Here is a 16714-nt window from a genome sequence, read left to right on the forward strand (position 1 = left end):
AATTTAGTTATCCATGAGGTCACTGCATGCCAGTCACTGGTTTAAGCTTTACTTGCATTCTCCCATTTGAGTGTCATTTTACCTTGACTTATAATTGTTGGTTGCCCTCATTCACAGAGAAGAAACCCATCCCAAGTCCAAGGGACTAAGAAGAGAGAGACTTTTATTTTAAATTATGTCTCTGATTCCAAAGTATAGCAGGTGTGTCCTCTTCCTTTGTATGTACCTGTTTCCACTTAGCCATCTGGCGAATACCTTCTGAAATTGGTCAGAAGATTTGAAGTAATAGATTAGTTCATTAATCAGTCTTCAAGTGCTCCCAACAAACCAGGCACACGTCTAGCTGCTGGTGTTAGGGCAGTGTAGAAAAATAAAATCCTGCCTCTGGTGGAAATAGCTTTCTAGATAAATAGAAACATGTCTGTTAAGTGCTTTATCGACTGTCTACCTGGTTAGCCAAACCATAAAGAGCTTCTCTGTCAGATTTTTGAGAGTAGGTACAATGTGTTTCACTTCTGATTCCCTTCTGTCTGACTCAATGAGGATTTAATGAATCGGTATGTGGATTAGACATGTAGATATATAATTTGGTGCTTCCAAGGGCCGTGACATATCACATACTGCCTAGGTCTAAATCCCAGAGAAATGACCTTTTTTCCTCTTCAAGTAATGTATTTGCTCTGTGATTCAGTCTGACCATCGGTCAAGTAGTGTAAGAATAATGTCAACGTATAGGTTTTAATAATAAGTACATGAATGGGCACGTTGAAATTCCTTAGAAGAGTTCTTGGAGCAGACTGAGGTCTCAGTCACCGTCACCCATGAGTCACAGGCAGCTGTGATGTGACGTAGAGAACACAGGACTTGGGATCAGAAGTGAACCTCGGTCCTAATCGTAGGACTTTGTTATTTATGGCTTCACCTTCTCTGAACCGATGTTTCTATAGTGATATAAATGGGAAATTGTCATTCTGTTCCTGAGAAAAATTTTTTTGTGAGGATTAAGTTCAACATGAATTCATTCAAGAACTATTGTATAACAAAGATGGCAAGTGATAACACTGTGGTACTTGCTAGAAATAGGAACAAAAAAAGACATAGGTGTGTGTTTATGGAATTTGCAGTGGAAAGTTAATTAGTTGTTCTGGATATTTTCTCCTTTACGTAGCTTGGGTTTGGTGTATCAGGCCTAGATGAGATGAAATATTTAAAGAGTGACTTGTGTAGCCAGGAATAGCATAAGATGATTCATAGTTGGGTTTATCAGGGTGAGAACTAAAAATTTTTCAAAGTATTATAACTAAATCACAAAGATTTCTTCTTTCTATATTGACAATCCTAAAGAATTTTCTTTTAAAATTTGAATTTTTACATAAACCTTGTTTGTCATCTCTCCGAGTACTTAAATTATTTTAATGACAACATCTGAGGATTTATCTTCAGAGATTATATATATCAAATATATGTATTTCCCAACAGCAAAATTAAATTTGTAGGAAAAAAATGTGCAGAAATCAGAAGTAGGGGATCCCTGGGTGGCTCAGCGGTTTAGCGCCTGCCTTCGGCCCAGAGCGTGATTCTGGAGACCTGGGATCGAGTCCCACGTTGGGGACTGCTTCTCCCTCTGCCTGTGTCTCTGCCTCTCTCTCTCTCTCTGTGTCTCTCATGAATAAATAAATAAAATCTTAAAAAAAAAGAAAGAAATCAGAAGTAGTCTGTATTTGGCTTTGACTTTCTGTAGATCACATTTTCTTTTTTTGCTAATGCAATGAAGAATGACCTTTTATTGGAGGTTTCAAGCATTGATGCAGGCAGGCTGGGTCTGATGATCCAGGGGGGCTCCCACAGGACCAGACAAGAGGGCCCCTGGCTGTACACAGGATGGAAATCAAATGTGAGCCAGGCGGGAGTGAGAACAGAGTTTGTTGAGGGTATAGTGAGACAGTAGTACAGACAGTGTGTCTGGGAGACTCAGAAAGGAGAGTCTCATCTTTTTGCAGGGTCTGGGGACTCTATTGAGGATTGTGATGTCGTGTGCGTGTCCTCTCAGGCATCCTGGAACCGGTCGGAACAAGGACAGGTGTCCAGGTATCTTCCATACGTCACTTATGCCGTGGAGCCAGGGGCTCTTGGCGCCGATGTGTCTAGCGTCAGTAGTGATGATCCCGCTTGGTCACTCCTTAGAGGTTATCTGTTGTGCTGGAAGACTGAGGAAATTACCAACTCCTTGTCCCTTACAAAGAGGATATACCTCACTTGTACTATGGGGCAGGTGTAACGTGGGAGTGTGGGTCCTAGCAAGAATAGAGACAGGAAAAGGAGCAAAAAGCAGATTTTTTAATGGAATTTTTAAAGTAGAGAGATAACATACACATACTTTTTGGATATGAGTTTAGAATTTACTTATTTTTTAATATAATTTACAAAAAAAAAAACTTCTAATCATCTCGGGTTTGAAGTTTCGGGGACAGAGGTTTCTAAGCTCATTAAAACTTTTGAAATTATAAGTATTATAAGGCATTTTGGGATACTTGTAGGAATAATTGTCTATAGGGATCAGGATCCTTGCTGTCTTGTTCCCTCCAAGCTTAGCTAAGTACCGGCGGGTGTAGTGTGCGATCGTGTGCCGATGAACACACTAACATCTTAACGTTGACTTCCTGCAGGTGCAGTGAGCAAATGCGTGCAAAAGCGTGGGTGCAACATGGTGATTCTGGGGGGCAGCAGTAGCAGCGATCCAAGGGGGACCCTGGACGTTTGCACAGTAAATGGGCTTTTTACCACCCATGAGCAACAGTGTAAGGATGGTCATACGTGCATCCCGTGCCCAGACTTGTTATGCCCACCTATCTCCGTGCACGCAACTTCACCTTCAGCGCTGGGATGCCACTGTGAGGAAAAGTTAGCCTTAGAGCAGGAGGTTTATGATGGAACGCTGCAAGGAGACAGGGCCTTCCGATTCCCAGCAATTGCATTTCATGTGTCATAACCACGCGTTTGGCAAGGCCTTATCAGGGCATATGTTGAATTAATTGGGCTGCCTCATGCCACTTAATTAAAGCCTGAGGAATTGTGATTAGTTGCAGGGCAGGAATGGCACAGGCAGGTGTACCGTGCTGGGTCTTGTTTCCTAAGCATCTACAGATTTCGTCTTTAGCGACAGCGCGCGTGGAGCCAGTCAAGTTTACCCAGAGGTATCCCTGTTCAATAGGAGAAGAGCTAACAAGGCCAGAGGATTTTACTGTGAATCTGTTCATTAGACAAGACCCAGTTCACAGATCACTTGCAATGTGAATCTGAGCCCAAACTTCCTACAGAGATCAAAGTCTTTCGTCTTTCCATTTGTCTTTCCACGTGACACATTGCATTTTGCGACTGGAAGCCCAGTGCTTAAAAAAGAGTTTGCTTGTCTGTCCTTTGTGTAACATTTTAAAAGCCTTACAGGTAGGATGGATCCTGAGTTAACTTGTTAAATGCAAATATGGCATATGTCATTTGTATTTAAATGACTTTAACATCCTACAATATTACCTAGAGGTTTGCCTTCCAATTGGGTATGAAGACTCTTTTAATGAAGTCAGCTACAACCAAAAACTAATCTTAGGAGACTGTATAAATTGGCTTAATGCATTAAACTCTATGGAAACATTGATTTAAAAAAAAAAAAAAAGGAAAGGAAAATGTCCTTTCTGTCTGACCACTCCATGAATGCATTAAAATTCTGTTTCTTTTAGTCAAAAGACGTTGACCTCATTCATTTTTTTTCTTTTTTTTTTTAACTGCATCCCAGTTTGTTTATTTATTTTTTTGTTCTTTTTTTCTTTTTTTAAGTATGGAAGCTCAAGTATAAGATGTAGATTCTCTTTTTTTAAGCTTTACAAAAAAACAAAATAAAACAAAAAACTCCTTTTGCATTCCATAAAAATTGACAGAAAAGCACCTGGCCAGAAGAGCAGACGGTCAGCAGGCCCCACTCCGTGCCCCCACCACGTGGGCTCTGTGGGACAGGGGCCAGTCTGTGCAGGACGACGCTGAGGGCCACCTCCTTTCTCCGGGAGCTGTCCCCTGTCCCCCCGGCCCCAACCCCAAGCAACTTAAAAAGCCAATAATAATTTTCTTCCCAATTTTATTTCTTCTCCCAAATAACTTGGAGACCATTTCTTTGTTCACTAGGCAAGCCGTCCTTTGCTTCTGAGCATCTCCATCTCACCTTTCTAGCCTCTGTCTTCCGCCCGTCCCTTTTCTTCTCTGTCACCTTTGCACATATAGTGTACTGAGCAAATGGAAATGATCATGTTGGAACCACGTTATGGGAACAGGGGCTCCCCGATACCTGTGCTGTTCTTCAGATGCAGTGGAGGCGTGGCCCGTGCTCCTGCTGCCTGGGCGAGCATCGTTCCAGGTGTGCACTGGATCCCACCCCGTCCCCACTCAGGAAGTGCTCACCTGCCACTGTCCCTTAGCGTCCTGGCACTATCCAGCTTTCAGCTTCTACTGGATTATTTGTGTTGGCCTAAAAGCAAGTTGTACTATTGACTGTCTTTCAAAAGTTGACTACATCCCTCTCTGGGGCTCTTAGACTTCTCTTTTCTTCTTCCTGGCCCCTTAGGAAAGAGATGTGTAGGGCATGTCTCCATGTCCTCAGGTCTTCCTCTTCTATCCCTGATTTACTCCAGCCAGTCTTCCCCCACTCCGTGGAATTAAGGTGATGTACACCCCTGATCTGTCAAATCCAGTGACTGCTCCTGGGTCATCGCCTTCTACTGAGGCCTGGCCACGGGCAAGCACAGGTGACCACTCCAGGTCCCCTGAGATACCTTCTTACCTCCCGAAACACCTTTGCAGTCTTCTTTTCTTTTGCTCCTTCTGAGCACAGGGTTCGATTCTTGACCTTTCTCTTTTCTATTCAGCATTACTTGCGAGGATACATGTTGTCCTAGGCATCAAACGGCTTCGACATACGTATTATTTCTGCATCTGCAAATACGGACTGGTCTCCTGAGGTTCACATCATATGTTGAACTTCTTGGTCGACCTATCCTCTCGAATATTCAATAATTATACCAAACTTATGTCAGGGGGCTAGACTACCTTTCCCCTTCCTGCCCACGCCAAGCCTCGCCTCACCAAGTCTTTCCAACCTCATAACTGCATTAGTCACCTGATGGTTTATCTCAGATGTGGAAATCATTGTTAATTCTTCTGTGGGCCTTGGTCCCAGCATCCTATTCAACTCCTAGTCCCATGTTGGATCTACTTCTAGAACATGCCCTGAATCTAGCCATTGTACATTTTTCCATTTTTCCTCTCCTAAACCGTGGAGCCTTAACCGGGACGACTGCGTACCGTTGTTTGTGTTGTACACAGCAGCTTAGATTTCCAGCCCCCAGCATCAGTCACGACACCCAAGTGGCATTTAGGCTCTATGCGTCACGTGATTTTATTAATGGCCCTTTGCCCTCATTTCAGAACGTGACCAGGTTTCCCGGTCATTACACAGAATTCTCAGTGGGGCCTCATGGAGTCAGTCTCACCCTCACATTCTTTTTTATGGCAAACATTAGGGCTCAGTCATACTGGCTGTCTCCTTTGCTTTATCTTACAGCCCTCCTGGTTCTCTTACACACATGCACACACATGTTCAAATGGACACATACATGACCTACACACAAGACACACATGCCTCTACACACATGTGTGTACAAACAACCCCACACACAACACACACATGTATATACAACACACACATGTACACACACACATGCATTTGTATGCAGGGAGATTTTTAAGGGTAGAGAATATAAAATCTTTAGATTCTACTAATGTGGTGGTACCTGGGGGGCTCAGTGGGTTAAGCGTCTGCCTTGGGCTCAGGTCATGATCTCAGGCCCCGGGATCAAGTCCTGCATTGGGCTCCCTGCCCAGCGGGGAACCTGCTTTTCCCATGCTTGGGTGCTCTCTCTCTCGCTCTCTTGCTCTCTCTCTCCTTCTCTTTCAAAAATAAATAAAATCTTAAAAAAAAAAATTCTACTGAGATGAAGTTACAAAGTGACAATGGTTTTTTCCCACAAAGCTCTATGGCCTAATTTTTTTCCAATTCTTCTACTCTTGGTTTCATGGTGAATTTCAAAATTATTTCAAAGATGATTTTTTCTCAGTGCACATGCTGTTGCATCCTCCTGGCTCTGTTTCATTTGTGCCTGGCATCTTTAAGTTTTAAGTTCTGTCCCTGGCCCCTTCCTGTGCACCTCCCCAGACTGGCCTCAGTAGGCTGGTGAGGGCTGATAAGGTCTCAGGCCTCAGCCCCTGCTCTTCCTCCAGGACCAAGGCACATGTGTGTACTCCCTCCTTGCAGGTACGACTCCCCTGCACCATGTCCTGCTGTTTCCTCATACCCCACCCCTGCACTTCCTAGAACGTTTCTTTACTGCCTGCACACGTCTCAAAAATTGAATCTTCCAGAATTGTGTATTGAGAATCGTATTAGAATCTCTCCCCTCTTCTGTCCTTCATTTGCCATCTGGTCCCATCGGTGGTGGGTTTACACTGAGACTCCGCTGTCTTCCCTCTACCAATACTAATCTACTTCTAGTTTTCCTTAAGCTCATAAACTCCACTCCATAACCTCTTTCTTCCTCAAACTCTGTTTAGAAGCAAATCCAATTTTCTAAAATACTGCAATTATCCTATCCCTCTTCTTCCTAAAAACCTATAGCAAATTCTGACTACAAACAGATTAAATCCAAGTCGTTCTATCCTCAACTTATCTCAAAATCCAGTTATAGTTTACCTCTCCAAACGTAACCGCCAACTTTCTGCAGCATATTGCAGACAACACGATGAATCAGGATGCTTCAAGCCTGCCTAGCTGGACTACGCTGGTCAGTGCCCATGGCGTGAGGTATGGGGTGGGCTGCACTGTTTCTAACACATCTTGAATTTGAACTTTTAATTATTCACAATGTTCTTGATCCAGCAAGGTTAAGATCTACAAATATCATCTTTTGCACAAGCCTTTCAATAGTTCGAGTCCCATAAATGTCACAAAACTTTTCCTGTTTATCAAAAGTCACAGAACGGGTTGTCTTTATCGTGTATTCCAACATATAACTTTTCCTCATACTGTTTGTTTCTGTATGTTAAAAAGATCCTTTGAGAAAAGAAGTCTTCTTTTATACTTTGTATGCCTCGTGTTGTCCAAGTAGTAGAGGATTATAAACCTCTGTTTAGTTGAACTGATCTTCTTTGCCTTAAGTCTGTAACTCACCCTTCCACTGACAGCTCACTACTAGACAGGACACCTTGCCCCTATTAGAAATGTTTCCAAATGGTGCTATGGATCCAGGCTTCCAGATGCTGCTGTAATTGGAGCCCTGACCTCTCTGAACCACAGTCCCTAGAAAATAGCATCTTCCAAAACCCTCACTTAAAAGCAACCTTTTTTTTTTTTTTTTTTTTTTGTTACCATTACCACATATAAAGTCAGGGGCAAGAGTTGATCCTTCCTGGAAAAACCTAGCCTGGGAGGCATCATTTCTTGATATGGGAAATAACTATTGTTCCTGGACCACCTATAAATAGATTTTTAAAGCTTAATTTCAGTTAGTGAAGCATTCCTATTTATTGAATTGATGCATTCCTTTCACATACATTTTTAAATTGTAATGAATACATTTTTGTGCACGCGCTCAGTAACAAGCATGTTGCTTTCAAAGCAGTTTTGGGTATTAAATCGATGCTTAGATATGAAAAGTTTTTTTAAAAAGACAGATAAAAGAAATTCAGACTAATTAGCATTTTGTGTAATTTTCTGTCCAAATTACAAATTTATTTCAAATTTAATATTCTTAGCTAATCACTGAAATGGCATATTTGCATGGTTGACTACATTGCGATGTGCAATGTGCTTGACTTCAAATGCACAATATATTGTTTGAACCATTATGTACTTAACTCAGTGAACCAAATAGTGAAGTGGTTTAATTTTTGCACATTTTACAAATGGAGCCACAAACTTTATTGATCAATCAGCATACTTGAGTAGTGCAGTTTAATGTGCATTGCTGAATGAGCCATATACTTTACAAGAACAGCTTTATATGTTTCTGGGATTTAGCTGCAAACTCTCCTAGCCAAAAGAAATACCTTAGTGGTTCACTGGCAGTGCACATTGCCTGATTGTGATCTCAGACTTTACTGGTAAAGCTGCCTTCTAAAAAAAAAAAAAAAAAAAAAAAAAAAAAAACCTGCCTTCTCCCTTCTCCATGTAACTCAATTCCTGTACAATTAGCAATTCGATGCAAATGAAATTATAGGCATAAATGAATTCATGGCTTAGGTAGTGACATTTTAAGAGACATGGGAGTCAAAATAAGTAGTTAATGAAATGACAAGAGGGAATAAGTGTTACCCAGTTCAGCTGTTTGGAAAAGAAATTATTTTTACCAAATAATTGATTTTGGGTAAATTCTCAGATACTATAGCATAATATCTCCATGAGTTCCCTCAAGTATAATTTTGCAAGTATAATTTTATCAAGTATTATTTCCTCAAGGTATGTTTAGTGACTGAACTTAAACCCCAAGCCCTCTCTCTCTTTCCCTCCACTCTGTCTCTGTCTCTCCCTTCGAATGAATTCCTTATAACGCATTTAGATGCAGCCCACAGGTTAGATGAGTCTACAAGTAATTGCAACCTCATGATAGTTGAAAATCAAACAGCTATCGTGGTCCCTAATATTTATACTTACATTTTTTTTGCCTTATTAAATAAAATGTCCCCACACCTCTCTTACACTTTTTGTTCTACGCAAACATGAATTGCTAAACATCCATTTGTGTTCTAATAAATTTCTTCCCTATGTCACTGAATGTTGGTAGAAATTATGTACTTCCTGAAAATCATGAAGGTAATTGAAAATTGTGAAAAATAACCCATTGAAAATAATTATAAACTATTAGTAGCTCTCCTGACTTTGGTCTGTAGAAAATTTTGATTCCTCAATAGATTCGTTTTAACTAGTTTTTCTTTTTTTTTTTTTTTTTTTTTATTTATGATAGTCACACAGAGAGAGAGAGAGAGGCAGAGACATAGGCAGAGGGAGAAGCAGGCTCCATGCACCGGGAGCCCGACGTGGGATTCGATCCCGGGTCTCCAGGATCGCGCCCTGGGCCAAAGGCAGGCGCCAAACCGCTGCGCCACCCAGGGATCCCTTAACTAGTTCTAACAATATTTTACAGATTTTTTTTTTTTTTTTAGTGACTGAACTTCATTAGTCTTCTCATTTCTATAGTTGTGTGTATCTGTGTGTGTTCCTTTGATTCTAGATTATTATTCTTTTTTGATGACTTTTACTTTTTCTGAAGATATAGTGAAAATTCTCTCCTCAAATTTTAAGGCTAATTTGCCACAGATTCTTATAGCTCTATATCCCTTGGTTTTGGGTTTTATTGTCACTCCAGTGATAGTTTAGAATCCTCCGTGTTACTTTTAATAGTTAATTAATGTCCCCTTTTCTGAATTATTATCTTTTCTTTATTTTTATTTTTTTTATTATTTTTATTACTATTAGCTTTTTTTAAATTGCTTTTGCCACAGAAATATTTTTGATTGGCTTTCTAATGGAAGAACTAAAGCTGGAGAGTATAGAAGTTCTACTATTAGCTCCAATATTACATAACTTTAGAAAATTAATGTAAATTAGAAGTAAACATTTTAAAAGAAGGAAATAGGTGAATATTCCTGTTTTTACCAACCACTTTTTTTTTCCCCAAAGGTAGAAGTAAACCCAGGCCAAAGAGATGTAGCACTTGTTGATTTATTGAACCAAAGAATATCCAGATGTACAAATTCTTTCTATTTGCACTCCTTTTTGTGTAGGACGTAACATGCTTGCCCTGCAGAATGTACCTTTGCTGATATCTTGCTCTGTTGGGAGTTTCACTGATAACTCTCTGTAACAGTCTCCGGAATCCCAGGAGAGGAAATGTTACCAAGTAGTTATACTTTCTTTGTGCAACAAGTATTATTTGGGTGATTACAGAAACATAGTGAAAAATACAACAAATAGAAGTCCAGTTGCTCGTTAATGAGACTTGTTATGAAAAATATTGTTTTGAGAACTTCCTCATCCCCTTTTTGTTGTTTTCCTCAAGGTATGTTACCAGAAATGCATCAAGTTCTTTTCTGGGAGAAGTTGTGGTGTTTTGTTTTTGTTTTTGTTTTAAGTTGTGGTGTTTGGGGATCTATTTATTTGAGAGCAAGCAAGCAAGTCCAAGTGGGAGGAACAGAGAGAGGAGAGAGAATCTGAAGCAGAGTCTGTGCTGAGCGCTGAGCCTGATGAGGTGCTTAATGTGGGGCTCAATCTCATGACCCTGAGATCACCACCTGAGCTGAACAAGAGTCCGATGCCTAACTGACTAAGCCCCTTGGCACTCCAGTTCCTCGATAGGAGATTTAAGAACCAATGGCAGACTTTGCCCTACTTTAGCAAAGAAGTCTTGGAAGATAGACATTTTCCTTTACCTGTAATTCTTAATTACGTTAATTTTCCAAATAAAATTGGTGAACTCTGAACAAGATCTGTGGATTATAGTGATGTCAGTATCCTGGTTGTGATATTTATTATAATTTTGCAAGTTTCTATCATTGGAGGAAATTATACAGGCTATGTCTGTATTATTTCTTACAACTGCGTGTGATTATTCAATTACCTCAGTAAAATTTATGATAATAAAACATAAGATTACGTCAAATGTACAAATTATAAATATTGCATAGTGAGCAACATATGCTTGTAATGTTGGTAATTTAATGATATTTCTGGTGTGCATAAAAGCAGATCATGTGACAGAATATTGTCTGTAAGAATTTGCTTAAATTTCTCAGATCCTTTAGATATTTACATTTATTTCTTTACAAGTATCTGAACTATTTAAAAAGATTAGTGTGTTTGATCTAAGGAGAATAAGAAAAATAACTTCTTTAAAATCCACATTCTTTTTTTTTTAAGATTCTAGAGATGTCATAATCTATCCACATACCCTTGCACCAGTGGATTCTTCGAGTTAATAAAAAAAGGCAGAAAAAGACTTGTTAGGATCATGTGCAGAATCTTGTTTCATGTAAATAAAAAAGCAAATATAAGCCAGAATTTCCTTCTGCCTAAAATCAACATTTTTAGAAAATCATAATTAAATAAGAAAAAATACATATATTAAGAACATGATGTCTATTAGGTGTTTAATTGGCATATATATATAATATATTACATCTACAACTATAGCATAATATCTCCATGAGTTCCCTCAAAGACAAAATATGTTCTATTTAAATTTAACATGGAAATAAAGACACAGTATTACTACTGTGTCAGAAGTTGTGAGCGGCACATCAATAATGTAACAATCAGAATGCTGCACTTACATGAAAATTATTATAGATGGAATATTCAGTAAATATTGTTTGACAGTACTTTCTTTTTTTCTTTTAGAAAAATAACCATATAAATAGATTATTTTTAGAACTTCAGAGGAGCAGAATAAGATCAATCATAATATTTGACATATTGAGCACTATTACCATTGATCATACATGGGCTGCTTCTATTTCATTTATTTCATTTTTATTTAATAATGTACAATAATACAGTAAACACCATGAAATCACTGCCCATCCCAAGAACTGGAGCATCACCTAAAAGTTACACTTCCCTATGTATTTTTGCACTGTATTATTCTCCTACCACTCCCAAAGGTAACTACTATGCTTTCTTTAAAAAAAAAAAATCATATATATATATATATATATATATATATATATATATATATATATAGGGGGACACAAAATCTGGCTTGGTTTTGCCTGACTCTTAACTCTGCAAAAGGGATATTGTCCTATATTTTATCTTTTTGATATTTTCATCTTGTCAGGAAAACATTTTAAAATTATACTGTACCACCTATAAGTACAGTTCATTCCTCTCACTAGGGTATGTAGTTGAAGAACAAACCTATACCTTCTTCACTTTTACATTCTCCTGTCTACTGGAGGTTGATTGTACTCACTTGTTTGTACTGTTACCATCCAGGTGTCCATGAATATTATGGTCATGATACTCTCCCAACCCTGGAATGGTCAAGTCTTTTCCTTTTTTTTTTTTTTTAATTTTTGTTTATTTATGATAGTCACAGAGCGAGAGAGAGAGGCAGAGACACAGGCAGAGGGAGAAGCAGGCTCCATGCACCGGGAGCCCGATGTGGGATTCCATCCCGGGTCTCCAGGATCGTGCCCTGGGCCAAAGGCAGGCTCCAAACCGCTGTGCCACCCAGGGATCCCAAGTCTTTTCCTTATCAATTTGAGTTTCACACTCATTATTTGTTGGCTTCTGTATTGCAGATACCTCTTCTCAGTTTGTAGTGTCTTTTCCTTTCTTAAGATTTTGTTTCCTTAAATGTATAGTGGGATTACTGGATCATATGGCAATTTGATTTTTAACTTTTTGAGGAACCTCCACACAGTTTTCCGGAATGGCTGCACCAGCTTGCATCCCCACCAGCAGTGCCAGAGGGTTCTTTCTCTGCATCCTCAGCAGCATTTGTTGTTTCTTGTGGTATTGGTTTTAGCCATTCTGACAGGTTTGAGGTGGTATGTCATGGTGGTTTTGACTTGTATTTCCTTGATGCCCAGTGACATGGAAGATCTTTTCATGTGTCTTTTGGCCATCTGTATGTCGTTTTTGGAAAAAGTCTATTCAGGTTCTCTTTCCATTTTTAATTTGATTACTTATTTTCTGGGTGTTCAGTTGGAGAAATTCTACATATATTTCCAGTAATTACCCCCTATCAGATATATCATTTGCAAATACATTCTCCTATTCAGTAGGTTGCCTTTTAGTTTCATTGATTGTTTCCTTTGCTGTACAAAAGCTTTTTTATTTTGATGTAGTCCCAATAGTTTATTTTTGCTTTTGTTTCCCTTGCCTCAGGAGGCATATCCAGAAAAAAACAATATATTTCCACTGCCAATGGCAAATAAATTACTGCCTGTGCTCTTTTCTAGGAGTTTTATGGTTTCAGGTCTCACATTTAGGTCTTTCATCCAATTTGAATTTATTTTTTGTGTATGGTTTAAGAAAGTAGTCCAATTTTATGCTTTTGCATAGTCCTGTTGGCTTTTTGATTGGGACTATAGTAAATATAAAGACTACTTTGGAAAGAATTGGGACTTATTTATTTTTAGAGAGAGGGCATGAGGGGTACCTGGGTGACTCAGTGGTTGAATGTCTGCCTTCAGCTCAGGGTGTGATCCCAGGGTTCCAGGATTGAGCAGCCTCATCAGGCTCCCTGTGAGGAGCCTGCTTCTCCCTCTGCCTATGTCTCTGCCTTCCTTGTGTGTCTCTCATGAATAAATAAATAAAGTCTTTAAAAAAAGAAGGCATGAAAGGGGTTGGGAGAGTGGCAGGGAGAGAGAATCCAAAGCAGGCTTCACACCCAGCATGGATCCCCATATAGGGCTTGATCCCATGACCTTGAGATCATGACCCAAGCTGAAATCAAGAGTCAGACAACCAACTGAGCCATCCCAGCATCCTAAGAATTAACATTTTTATAATACTAAGTCTTCCTATCCATGTTTATTAGTTTTCCATTTATAATCTCAAGCATGTTAGCCTTTATTTCACACCATGCTTCAAAACACATTACAAATGGATTAAATAGGTAAATGAAAAACAAGTTTCAGCAGAAAACATAAGCAGATATGTTTAAAATATTTGAATTGAGGGTATACTTCTGAGATGGACACAAAACACAAAAGCTTTTTAAAAAATTGACAAATTTGATTAAAACATTAAAAAAATAAAAAAAAAAATAGGGATGCCTGGCTGGCTCAGTTGGTTAAGCATCTGACACTTGACCTCACCTCAGGTCTTGATCTCAGGGGCTGTGAATTGAAGTTCCGTGTTGGACTCCACACCAGGTGTAGAGCCTTCTAGAGAGAGAGAGAGAGATAGAGAGAAAGAGAGAGAGGGAGAGAGAAAGAAAGAAAGAAAGAAAGAAGAAAAAAGAAGAAGAAGATAGAGAAGAAAGAAAGAAACAATAAGACAGAAAAGAAAGACCATAAAAGAAAAGACAAGAGATCTACTAGCTCGAGATCTCGATCTCTCCCTCGATCTCAGACCTCCCATCCCTCCCTCCATCCCTCCCTCACCCTCCTCCCCTCCCTCCCGCCCTCCCTCCTCCCACTCCTCCCTCCCTCCTCCTCCCTCCTCCCCTCCCGACCTCGCCCTCCCTCCCTCCTCCCTCTCCCTCTCCCCTTCCTCCTTCCTTCCCTTCCTTCCTTCCTTCCTTCCTTCCTTCCTTCCTTCCTTCCTTCTCTTTCCTTGCACCTTCGAATAAAGGAAGTACATTTCCTATACATTAAAACAAAATAAAAAATAAACCTCTAAAATAAGAGTACATATAAATGCAGATGACACATTGAAACAAACTATTGCATATATAGGAATATTTGTATATATAAATATAATGCATGTGAATATGAATATACACATTTTCATATAAATGTAAATAAATACACAATTACTGAGTATAAGGAAAGGCTATAATAAAAATTAGAAAAAAAGTCAAGATTCCAGTTTATTTTTAAAAATTTTTTTTTATTTTTATTTATTTATGATAGTCACAGAGAGAGAGAGAAAGAGGTGCAGAGACACAGGCAGAGGGAGAAGCAGGCTCCATGCACCGGGAGCCCGACGTGGGATTCCATCCCGGGTCTCCAGGATCGCGCCCTGGGCCAAAGGCAGGCGCCAAAACGCTGCGCCACCCAGGGATCCCAATATTCCAGTTTAATAAGAAAAGAATAAAACTTACAAATGCAAAAAAACTTAAGTAGAATTATAATGGCCATAAACAAATACAGAACTACGCTGCTCCTACTTTCCGGTTTGACAAAAATGAAAAAAAAAATCCTTAAATAATATGCTGGTTAGCCTCTCGTATGCTCTTTGAAGAGTACAAACTGGCAGAGCTTTGGAGAAATGAATTTTACTGTCTTTCAGGTTGAAGATGAACATGTCCCCTTTCACCAGGCCATGTTCTTTTCTGAATTCACTTTGAAGAAATATTTTTATTTTTGGATGACTATATGAATGCAGGATTTCTACCACCAGTGTTATTTCACTATAACGAAAATATGAACTTTCTAATAGGCTGACAAACGTGGGTGTTTATTTTTTTTTAAGATTTTTTATTTATTCATTCATGAGAGACATAGAGAGAGAGGCAGAGACACAGGCAGAGGGAGAAGCAGGCTCCACGCAGCGAGCCCAACATGGGACTCGATCCTGGGGCCTCCAGGTTCATGCCTGGGCTGAAGGCAGGTGCTAAACCACTGAGCCACCCAGGGATCCCCAATGTGGGTGTTTAAATAAAGTGTTGCCAGTCTGCACTAAAGATTGCCTCGTAGTGATCTGAAAGATTGAGATAGACTCTCCTTAACTGCCGTGAACAAACTCCAAATACACTATCAGTTGATGAAAGATACAGAGAATACCAGCTTGAAAATAGGACCTTGTTTGTGTGAAACTGTGTGGCATACTCACCTGTGTGGCACCTGCAAATCTGTTTGGAAACGTAAGTGTATGTGTATCTGGGCCTGAGCTTTCACTGGTGTGTGTTAAATCAATGAATAGAAACAGGACCAGAGACTACACACCAAACACGCAATAGATGAGCTAAATAAAGAAAAATAAAGTCGGGAGTGCTGACAAAAGGGAAGGTTGTATATTTCTCACTGTGTTCCTATTTGTGGTTAATGTTTTTCAAGAGAAATATAATATTAGGTTAAAAAACAAACAACTGCTAAGTCTTCCTAACACTGTAATTTATTGGACTCTTCGGCAAGCTCATCTGTAATAAGTTATTATTGAAAATGATATATAACCATCGTAACTTCTGATCTCCAGGAGCACAGACATCTGATTAGAGCCCGTGGCTTCCCTAATTCCCTGCTTTGATCCAATAATATTTACTTCTCTCACCGAAAGCAGATTAGAAACTAAAGTTTCCTAAACTGGACTATATTTCTATTTAGGTAATAAATCCAAGAATTCTTATAACTGAGAGCCTTTTAATTTGAATTTGAGTGCTTTCTTGTTACACATTATTCTTCTGTAATTGGAGCCTGTCTTCTTCAGTTGGGTACTGGAAAATTAGCTGAGAAAATTATAATCATTCAGACTCCCTCTCATACATGTTGCTCAATGCAGATGACTCATATTTATTTCCGTATTGTCTTTATTCCCAGAGTAGCAATTTTTAATATGTCCCTGCATGTCTGATTGGATATCATTAGGAGGCTGCGAAAGCACGTCTAGAATTCAGATGCGTGAGGGAAATAACCTGCAGATAAAGTTTCAGGTACTGCGATATTTATCCACACGCAGATATCCACAGTGAAACTTCTAAAATGTTCCCTCATCTTGACTCATAATTGAGAAAAGCTCCATGGACAGCTTCCTGCTGGAACAGTAAGACACTGGAACAGTAAAACATTTACTTCTGGGCCATTGATGCAAACTTTGGATCTCCTTCTTGATGTTCCAGATGCTGCTCTGTGTAGGATATTGGCATTATCATGGTGCCTGGAACTGACGTTGCAGAGCACTGATTGCCAACTGCACATCTGCCCCAGGGTGACCTTCTAAGCATGGTTG

Source organism: Canis lupus, chromosome 26 (assembly GCF_011100685.1).
Source record: "Canis lupus familiaris isolate Mischka breed German Shepherd chromosome 26, alternate assembly UU_Cfam_GSD_1.0, whole genome shotgun sequence".
NCBI classification, from domain to species: Eukaryota; Metazoa; Chordata; class Mammalia; order Carnivora; family Canidae; genus Canis; species Canis lupus.